Here is a 10,221-nt window from a genome sequence, read left to right as displayed (position 1 = left end):
AGAGAAGCAAGTAAGAAAGGTAAGAAAATAACTTGCAATCAATCACATAGAATTTCCCTTCAGTTAAGGAATTTGATTTCAAACGGGTAGAAGACATTTAAGGAAAGACGTTTTGATTAAAACCTTTTCAAAGTATCACAAAAAGGGTAAATACATAGAAGTTTATTTAAGGAAAAGCTCAGTGGTACACGGCTTGGGAAAAATAAGGAAAGTGAATCAATCAAACAGCCAGGGAAATCAAAGTTACACGTTTAATCTCGAATGAACCAAGTCAGGAAAGGTAAAGAAGGTTTAATTAGAGAGAATCAGTAACAATCAGTCAGGACTCATTAAAAGAAATTTGAAATTAATCAATTAGTCGGTAAAGACCTTTTGAAAGAAGAGTTCCCATATATAAAGCACACAAACATGTGAATCAAGAAGTTATATAGAAGAGAGTTTACTCAAAGAGAGGTTCAAAATCATGAGCAAGAAAGGGTACAAATCCGGTTTGCAGACTCACAATGAGTTTGAGAGTTCAGGGGCCCAAAGCGGAACCCTAACTCGCACAAATTCAAAATTGCCAAGAAACCCCCAAATCCTAGGGTTTCATAGAGATGGGAAAGCAAATCATTGAAACAGGCTCAGAAGCCTCTTTCAAAGACTTATGAGAAACAAACAGACATAATACAATGAAAGAAAGCTAATTTGAGGTCATAGAGAACATATTTGAGAAACTCAGAACTGAAAGAAGTTCAGAAAAGAAGAGGTGATACAAACTTAAATTAAAATAGAGGAAACATGTTCAGCAAGAACGCAAACAGAGTCTAATAGAGCAAACAAAAAAAAAACTCTACAGTAAGCACATATAGTAGAAGATTAAGGGAAACATAACAAGGATTAACAGGTATAGTAGAAAAAGAAGAGTAAGAGAACAGTACACACATAGTAAAAGAAGTCATACGAGCATAGCACAAACAAACACACATAAAGAAAGAATCAGAAAGATCTTTTTGAAAACTTTTTCAGAAACGATTTTTTAAAAGAAAATTTGGGGTAAACACTTTAGAAGCCTAGTAGAACACGAACATACCATAGATCTAAGAAAATAAACAGAGAAGAGCCTCGAACAACTTAGGGTTTTGGAGAAACCCTAGAAATGAGAAAGGCTTGGAAGAAAAATCAGATCCTAAGTTGAAGAGGTGAGGAATCAGGCTCTTGAGTCCTGAATGTGCCGGAGCATGGCCGGAGAAGCTATAGAAATGAAGATCTGAGAAGATGTGGAAGAACCATCGAAGTCAGCCTCAAAACTTCGAACACCCAAGGTATAATTATGGAGAGGGGTGAGTACAGACCATTCATGGCCTGAGAAGCCATGGATTCCGGTGAAAACATGGTGAAATAAGGTAGGAGGAGGCTAGGGTTTCGAAGAGCTAATGAGAGGATTTGAGAGCGTTTAGGATTCAAAGGCGGCGAGTCAGGTGAGAATGAAGGAGATTAGGGTAGGTCATTTGGTTTAATTATGGAAGGGTGAGTTATGGTCGTTGATCTTGTGTGATCAATGACCCAGATTTAGGAGGGTATGTGGGAACCGGGTAAGGGTCATTTGGATAGGGTTGTGAGTTTGGTCAAATTAAAAATTGGGCCAGTCCAAATGGGTTAAGATTGGGTCAAATAATGGTTAAAATTGAAAAGTAAAAAGGCTGTATTTGAAATGGAATGAGGCTAGATGTTAAATAGCTAGTTTTCCCTTTTATTTTATAAAATTGTAAAAATTAATTTTAAAAGCAAACTAAAAGTACTGAGCCAATTAATAATATTTAAATATTAATTTAAAAATACTGAATATAATTTTACAATTATAAAATGCTACTAATCGTGAGATAGGCTATAATTGCAATTACATGCAATTTGGCTTAAAAATATCAAATAGATTTGTAAAAAATATCCAAAAATCACCTTAATTATATTTTGGTGTAAATATAAGAATAAAATAAGTTATTCACCAAAATGATAATCTTGGGAATAATTATTGGATTTTGTACTGCTAAAAATGGACAATAAATTGATTTTAAAATCTTTTTTTAAAAAAAATTAGAAAAAAATACCAAAACACTTGGACATGCTTATATATGCATATATATGTTATTTTAAAAGTATTTTGTATATAAAAATACATAGGAAAAAATTGGGTATCAACAGACATCCTCCTAAAATCGGCCCATTGAAGATATCAATTTCCCATGGAGGGTTGACCCCTTTAAATCAAATGAGATCAAAGTTCAACAGGAGGATGACATTTCAGCTTGATCTTACATTCCTTCGTACTTCCTTCGAACAACAATTGGGGCAATATGTATCTTTTGAGCTTATGCGACTGAACTTAGAATGAAACTCTAAGCTGCCTATGTACCTCGGTAAAGAGGATCAAGTCATATCGTAGTTCAGACTGGGTGATTTTTTTTGTATGTCCTAACTTTTGCTTAGGCCGCCTCTTTCAAAGTTTTCAACCTAGCGGACTCTTTTTTTTGTAGGGGTTGTACACAGTTTAGACTCATGCGGGCCAGGAGTGTAGCAACATGTAGTTTAGGCTCATGCGTCAAGGAACGTTGCAACTTCAAGGATAATACTTCTTCAAAAACTTGCCATTGATAGGGCCGATTCTCATGCCATCTGCATCAACCAGCTTGTCAGCCCCACTTGAGTAAGCTTCTTGTACGATATATGACCCATCCCATTTTGAAGTGAACTTCCCTACAGGTTTATGGGAAGTAATTATGGGTCTTCGTACTTGAAAGGATCTCTGGCGAACTCTTTTATTGAAGGTGCGAGATAATCGGGCTTGATAACATTCAAGACTCTGTTGAGCTTCCAACCTCTTCTCATCAAGAGCCTCCAACTCTGCTAATCGAAGTCGAGCATTTTCTTCATCAGTGATCCCTTCTTGAATAGCTAGTCGTAACGAAGGTATTTGACGCTCAAATGGCAAGACGACTTCGACTCCATAAATGAGTGAGTAAGGAGTCGCCTGTGTTGGCGTGCAGTGAGTCGTCCTATATGCCCATAGATCTTTTTTCATACAGTCATTCCAATCTTGTTTGGATATGGAGACGACTTTTTTTAACAAGTTCCATAGAGTCTTGTTGAATGCCTCAGCTAGACCATTGGCAGCAGCATTGTATATCGAAGAGTTATGTTGCTTGAAACAAAAGAGATCACAAATCTTGTTCATCAACCTATTATCGAATGGCTTTCCATTATCTGTTATTATGTAACGAGGAGTGACAAAGCGATAGATAATGTTTACTCGGATGAAACTTGCAATATTTTCCTTCTTTACTTCCTTAAGAGCAACAACTTCGGTCCATTTTGAGAAGTAGTCAGTTGCGGCCGAGATGTATAGGTGCCCATCAAAGGACTTTGGTAGCATTCCAACAACATCCAATCCCTAAACGTCAAACGACCAGGATGCAACAGTCAGGTGCAACACTTCAGGAGGTTGATGAATAAAATTCGCATTGAATTGACAAGCCTTGCATCTTCGAGCATAGTCCAAGCAATCTTTTACCATTATTGGCCAATAGTATCCCATCCTTTTTATATGGAAGTGGAGCTTTGGTCCAGACTGTTGTTGACCCACATACCCCAGAATGCGGTTCTTGCAAATCTTGGAGTGCTTCATCTTCCCCTAAGCATCGCAAGAGTACTCCCTCGAATGATATTCTGTATAGGGTATCTTTGTAGTAAAGGAAGCGAGGCGCACGACGACGGATTTCAGTTCTTCTCCGTGGATTTTCTGGAAGTATCCCATAACACAAGTAGTCGATAATGGGTTATCTCCATTCTTCTTTCTCGACTTCAGAAACAACGACAAGATATTTGAGTTCATTTTCTTCACCTTCAGCCTCATTTGACAGCGGTACTACCCATTTTTAGCAGAAAATAACTTGCGCTTGATTAGGCAGGGTTAAAGATAAAGTTAGGGCAGCTAAAGCATCCGCCTTCTTATTTTCTTTCCTTGGCACATGCTGAATAGTCACATCACCGAGTCACCCCATTAACTTTTTAACGTAATCATGATATGGGCGTAGTTCAGGCTTTTTGACCTCATAACTACCTAAAAGCTGATTGACCACTAACTAAGAGTCACCAAATACTTGCAATTGCAATCTCTTCATTTCGACAACTATTTCGAGCCCAAGTATTAGCACTTGATACTCAGCAACATTGTCAGAGCAGAGTTGTGTCAACGTAAAAGAGTAGGGCAGAACTTCACCTTGAGAAGTGACAAATACTACACCAGCACCAGCTCCCCCGCGATGTGCAGCACCATCAAAGTACATCTTCCATGGAGGCTGAACTTCAATGACGACCATGGCGTCCTCGTCAGGTAGTTCGTCAATTAGCTCCCAATCATCAAGTATAGGGTGATCTGCCAAGAAGTCCGCTAACGCTTGTCCTTTTGTAGCCTTTTGAGGGATTTACACGATTTCAAATTGTTGAAACTGGAGGTACCACCTTGCTAGTCGATCACTAGGAGAAGTTTTGACATCACGAACTTGATGGAATTTGCTCTAGAAACCAAACGAACGACATGAGCTTGAAAGTAATGCTTCAACTTTTGGATTCAGAAGACTAGCGACAAACATAACTTTTCAATTGGCAAATAATTCAGCTCATTTGGTGTCATCATCTTGCTCAAGTAGTAAAGGGAGTTTTCTTTCCCTTCACTATTTTCTTAGGCTAATAGCGCTCCAACAGACCTTTCTTGTGCTGAAATGTATAGTATTAGCGGCTTTCCATGTATAGGGGCTGCCAAAACTGGAGGCTTCATCAAGTAGGATTTAATTCTCTCAAAGGCATTGCTACATGCTTGGTCCCATTTGAAAGGGACACCTTTCTTCATAAGGCGACTGAATGGTTGGCACTTCCTAGCTAGGTTTGAGATGAATCTCCTAAGGTACACTAACTTTCCCTGTAGACTTTTCAATTCGTAAATGTCCCGAGGCTCAGGCATTTTCAAGATTGCATCTACTTTGGCTTGATCAATTTCGATCCCTCGATATCGAACAATGAAACCAAGAAACTTTCCGGATGTAACTGCAAAGACGCATTTCAATGGGTTCATCCTAAGTTGGTACCTTCGGAGCAACTCAAACACCATTCTCAAGTCTTTCAAGTGGTCGCCCTTCTCTCTTGATTTTACTACCAAGTCATCAACATAGCATTCGATATTCTTGTGGAGAAGATCATCAAAAATATTCTGCATATTCCTTTGGTAAGTAGCACCAGCATTTTTCAAGCCAAAAGGCATTACCTTGTAGCAATAAATACCCTTGGGGGTACGGAATGCAGTAAGCTCTTCAGCTTTTGGCGCCATGCGAATTTGGTAATAGCTTGATGAACCGTCCATAAATGACATTGCCTCGTACCCAGTAGTAGCATCTATCATCAGTTCTAGAATGGGAAGCAGGAACTCATCTTTCAAACATGCATTGTTAAGATCCCTAAAGTCAACGCACACTCGAATCTGACCATTTTTCTTCCTTACAAGGACAATACTTGAAACCTATGTTGGGTATTTAACTTCACGAATAAAGCCAGCTTCGATGAGTTTGTTAACTTCGGTTTCAATCAAGGGAACCAAATCCGACCTAAAATGCCTTTGAGCTTGTTTAACAGGGCGAGCACCATTTTTGACTGCAAGGTGATGGACTACTACTTTCGGGTCCAAGCCAGGCATCTCTTTGTAACTCCAAGCGAAGACATCCCTGAACTCCCCGAGTAACTCAATATAAATGCTCTCTTCATCAGCTTCTAGTAAAGCACTTAGGTAGGTGAGTCTTGATTCCTCATTGGTGCCAAGGTAAACTTCTTTTAAGGCATCAATTGTCATCTTCACTCCTTCTTCAAGTTCGGGTGGATCGTCTTTCGCATCTTCATCTTTTTGAGGGCCCCAATCGTTGAAGGATATGTGATAACATGGTGAAACATCTTCCAATTGTGCATTATCCTCCATTGAAGATGGAACACCATTCTCGCCTTGTACAGTAACATGATACGAAGAACCCACACTTTCTTTATCTTCATCATGCTCCTTAGTGTAGACCACAATATATGGCTTTACCTTCAGTACTTCTTTACACGAAACTATAAGTTTTGTTTGTCGCTTCATTCTAGAAGGAACCAAACTTTGGAAATCCTTAGAGATCTTCTGGATTTTGGGAGGAGTGAGTGTTTTTATGCTTTGAAAATTTCTCTGGAACTTGTTCCCCTTCTTTTCTCGACCCAATTTTTCAAACACGGAAGTCCTCACATGTGATTTTCCAAGTCGATCAAAGACAAAAGGTTTGTTAGAAGCGGCCGATTCATCTTCTACAGTGATATAATTGCTGCTCGCCCTTTTTATAGAGATGCGCACTGGTGATGATTGCTTGTATCCCAAACCTTCACGTGGTTGCCTCGTTGTAGCTTCTGATGGGAGCTTCCCTAACTTGGATGGCTCATTGGGATTGTATCCAGCTTTTTCAAATAGCTTGTAAGCGTTAGGGTCAAAACCTTCATCTATTCACTTTGTAGGGAGTGCCCCATTCTATAAACGATTTTGGGCTACAAACCCTGCAAGCGACTTCGATGACAACTTTACTGCCTCAATTCATTTTACCGAAAGAGTTAACTCCCTTAGCGTCTTGGTTTGGAGATTAGCTGATTCGCACTAATCTTTCTTCCCTTTAAGGACATATTGGAGCACATGGCTTACTTTCTTGCCATAAGATGCAATACCCCCTTTATGAGATTTATTCGCGTTGGTGTGTACCTCCTTAGTAACAGCTTTGGCTTCACCAGTAGTCACCTCTGGTCTTTTAGTTGTGGGCTCGTCATTTTTGCTTTTGATGCCATCATCAGCTTTTAGCTACTTCACAATGCGGTTCTTCAAGTATAACTTTGCATTGGTGAAGTGTGACTCAGCCTTGGTGAATGGCTCATCATCAGCAACTATCTTCTTCTCGACTTCACCCTTGTAGTATTTTAGACATTGATGGTAAGTAGATGGGACTACTTTGTTCTCATGTATCCAAGGACTTCCAAGCAAGACGTTGTATGAAGTCTTTGCATCGATCACATGTAGCCATGCACTTGATTTCATATCTTCAATGGTGATTTCCAGCCTGATCGCGCCTATGGCTCTTTTCCCCCCTTGGTTGAATCTTTGGATCATCACACGACTTACTAAGAGTTCGTTCATAGGAATACCAAGTTCTTTTACAGTGTGAATTGGCAAAATGTTCACTGAGGATCCTCCATCAACCAAAATTCGATTTACCCTTTCATCATGCATATAGCCAACCAGGTACAATGGGCGGTTATGAAGAGTGTCACCTAGCAGAAAATCGTCATTTGTAAACGTGGCTTTTTCCTCACAGGCATTAACTTCTTGAGGAGTGGACTCGATAAGATTTTCCAGAGATGGTTCTAACGGTAGGTTATCACTCTTTTCCTCCCCTTTATTAGCATTGCAACAAGAGGCTTCAATACTATCACATGAAATCTTCATGCGGAACCAACATGGTAAGAAATCCTCCAAGGTCACTGGATGTCGTGACTTTTGAGGGTGGTGCACCTCCACTTTTGCTTTCTTTACGTGCTTAACTGGATTCCATCTCCTCCGTCTTTTCACCATTATTTTCCTTGTTAGTTGTTCCATTGATCCTTTTCGTGGGCTCCTTTTGTGGTGCCTACGACGAGTCACCAATGTCCAACCTTCATCATCCTCAGGTTGATTGACTTCAACTTTGTCATTCTCCAGTAATTCATCATCTTTACTTTTCTTTAATACCGCATAATTCATCCGGACTAAATGAGCCAAAGGTGATCGATACTTGGTTTGCGCTTGCTTTCTGATCTTCAAGCATGATCTTCTTTTCGCGAGCCAAGTCCATGACTTTGTCCTTGAAGACAAAACACTTCTCTAGAGGGTGGCTTACAAGTCGATGATATTTGCAGTAATTTGGGTCATTTGTTTTCCCAGCTTCATTTGGTCGCTTCATCTTCGGAATCTCAATAAGATTTAACTCGAGGAGTTCTTCAAAAATAGCTGGCACATCAGAATCCAGAAATGGCTACTCTTTCTCTTGCATTTCTTTTAAAGTCAACTTTCCACTTGGCTTATCTTGAAAAGAAGTGGATTTCATACTCTGCTTCTGCCTCACCTTCATCGTGAACTTCATAGGTGACGTGTTGACATTCATAGCTTCTTTGCTTTAAGACTTGGGTACGAACTTGCCCCACTTCCTGACTTCTTGCTTGTCATTCCCTTTGCGAGGTTCATAGATGGGCAGCCTTTCATTTCCAGCGGAGGCCATGCTCAACTCCATATCATGGGCACGAGTCGCAAGTTCTTCAAATGTGCTAGGCTTGTTACCTAGCAAGGTGTAGCGCAATCCCCAACGCATGCCTTGGATGCACATCTCTATGCCTGAAGCTTCACTAAGCCTGTCTTTGCAGTTAAGGCTTGTGTTCCTCCAACGATTGATAAAGTCGATAACTAGTTCCCCCTTTCGTTGATGAGTGTTTGTAAGTTCTATCATACTCACGTACGTCTCGTAGTATAAAAGTGATTGAGGAACTCTTGCTCTAGTTGATCCTAGCTATCGATAGATCCAGCCTCTATGTCTGTGTACCAATAAAAAGCATTTCCTTTTAGCGAGCGGACAAACTGCTTGATGAGGTAATCTCCATAAGTCCCAGCATTGTTGTACGTCTCCACGAAGTGCGCCACATGTTGCTTTGGGTTACCTTTGCCATCTAACTTTTGAAACTTTGGAAGTTGATAGCCAGCAAGCATCTTCAACATATCAACCCTTGCAGTGTACGACTTTGCATATGCAAGGGAGGATTTGGCAGCAACTTCATATTTGTTCTTAATGGTTCCTTCAATGAACTCCTTCAGTTGATCAACTGGAATCATCCCTTCAGATAAGACAAGGATAGCCTTAGTGGATGCTACTTGTCTTGGGGGGGAGTCACTCTCTAGAACTTCTGGGAGCTTGCCAGGTGCATGGGTGGATTCTTCTTCCATCAAGATTCCCACCCTGTCTGTTAGCTTGTCAATTCCAACCTCTTGATTTTGTATGCATTTGGTCAAGCCAGCGATTGCTTCCGTCAAGTTTGCCAACTGCTCCTCCATAGATGAAGTGTTTGTCACCATGACTTGCATGATTGTCGTGGACGACAGAGAGTTGCATGGATTTTCACACAGATTGATCCTTGATTGGCTCACGCTATGTGGTGTAAGTGGGGATGATCCATCACTTGAAGCATCATCATCTTCCTTCACAGCAGAGTGCTTGGATCCGGAGAGGTCAAGTAGAGCAAGAGTTTTCTTGATCTTTTCAGCAACATCGCTTCCTCCTTTAGATGCGTTTGTGGAAGATCTTGCTCCTTTTGAGGATGAAGATCCGAAAACAGGGGTTGACGTGGATGACACTTGGGATGTTTGTTGTCCTAAAGGGATTGCTTTGCTCCTCGTAACTAGTCCGAAGCTTCCAAAGGTAACATCGATAATGCTTTCCACATCAGCATAGAACCTGGAGTTAGCAGCCTTGGTGGAAGTTGAACCGGAGTTGATTTTCTTTGAAGCCATTTCGGTGTTCTTGAACTTTAGTGGTCGAAAAGTTGAGATGAGAGGTAGATATTGTCCCACTAGGCGTGCCAAAATTTGTAGACAATAAAATTGCGTCGAGAAAATAAAATCAAGACCAAAAAAATATCGCAACAATCGCAGTATTTTATTTCAAATATTTGAGTGTACAATCTCTATGAATCCTCTGATTCTACTTTTCCACAGTAAATAAAAGAGCTTTTGAGCTTGATCTTGAATTTTATTTTATTTTAATCCAAGTGCTTGAGGCTTGATCTTGATCTTGACGTATTTTTAATCCAAGGGCTTGCAACTTGTTCTTGAATCTTCGTCTTGATCTTTTAATCCTTAGAACACTTGAATGCTTGTAGCTTTTAGAGAAATCTACATCTTTTGATCCAGGAGCTCTCTCTTGCTTCTTGTTATAACTTCTGGTGCCTTTTCTGAGTTATGAAGACCCCTATTTATAGTTGTGGAAGGGAGGAGTCATGATAAGAGCAAACTCTTTCCGACCAATCAAATTGAAGTGTGACATGACCACATTTGATTGGCCAGAACATGTCACTTGCACACGTGACGCGACTTCATTACCCTTTCAGTGT

The sequence above is a fragment of the Nicotiana tabacum genome, chromosome 3, assembly GCF_000715075.1.
Source record: "Nicotiana tabacum cultivar K326 chromosome 3, ASM71507v2, whole genome shotgun sequence".
NCBI classification, from domain to species: Eukaryota; Viridiplantae; Streptophyta; class Magnoliopsida; order Solanales; family Solanaceae; genus Nicotiana; species Nicotiana tabacum.
This window is presented reverse-complemented; position numbering follows the sequence as displayed.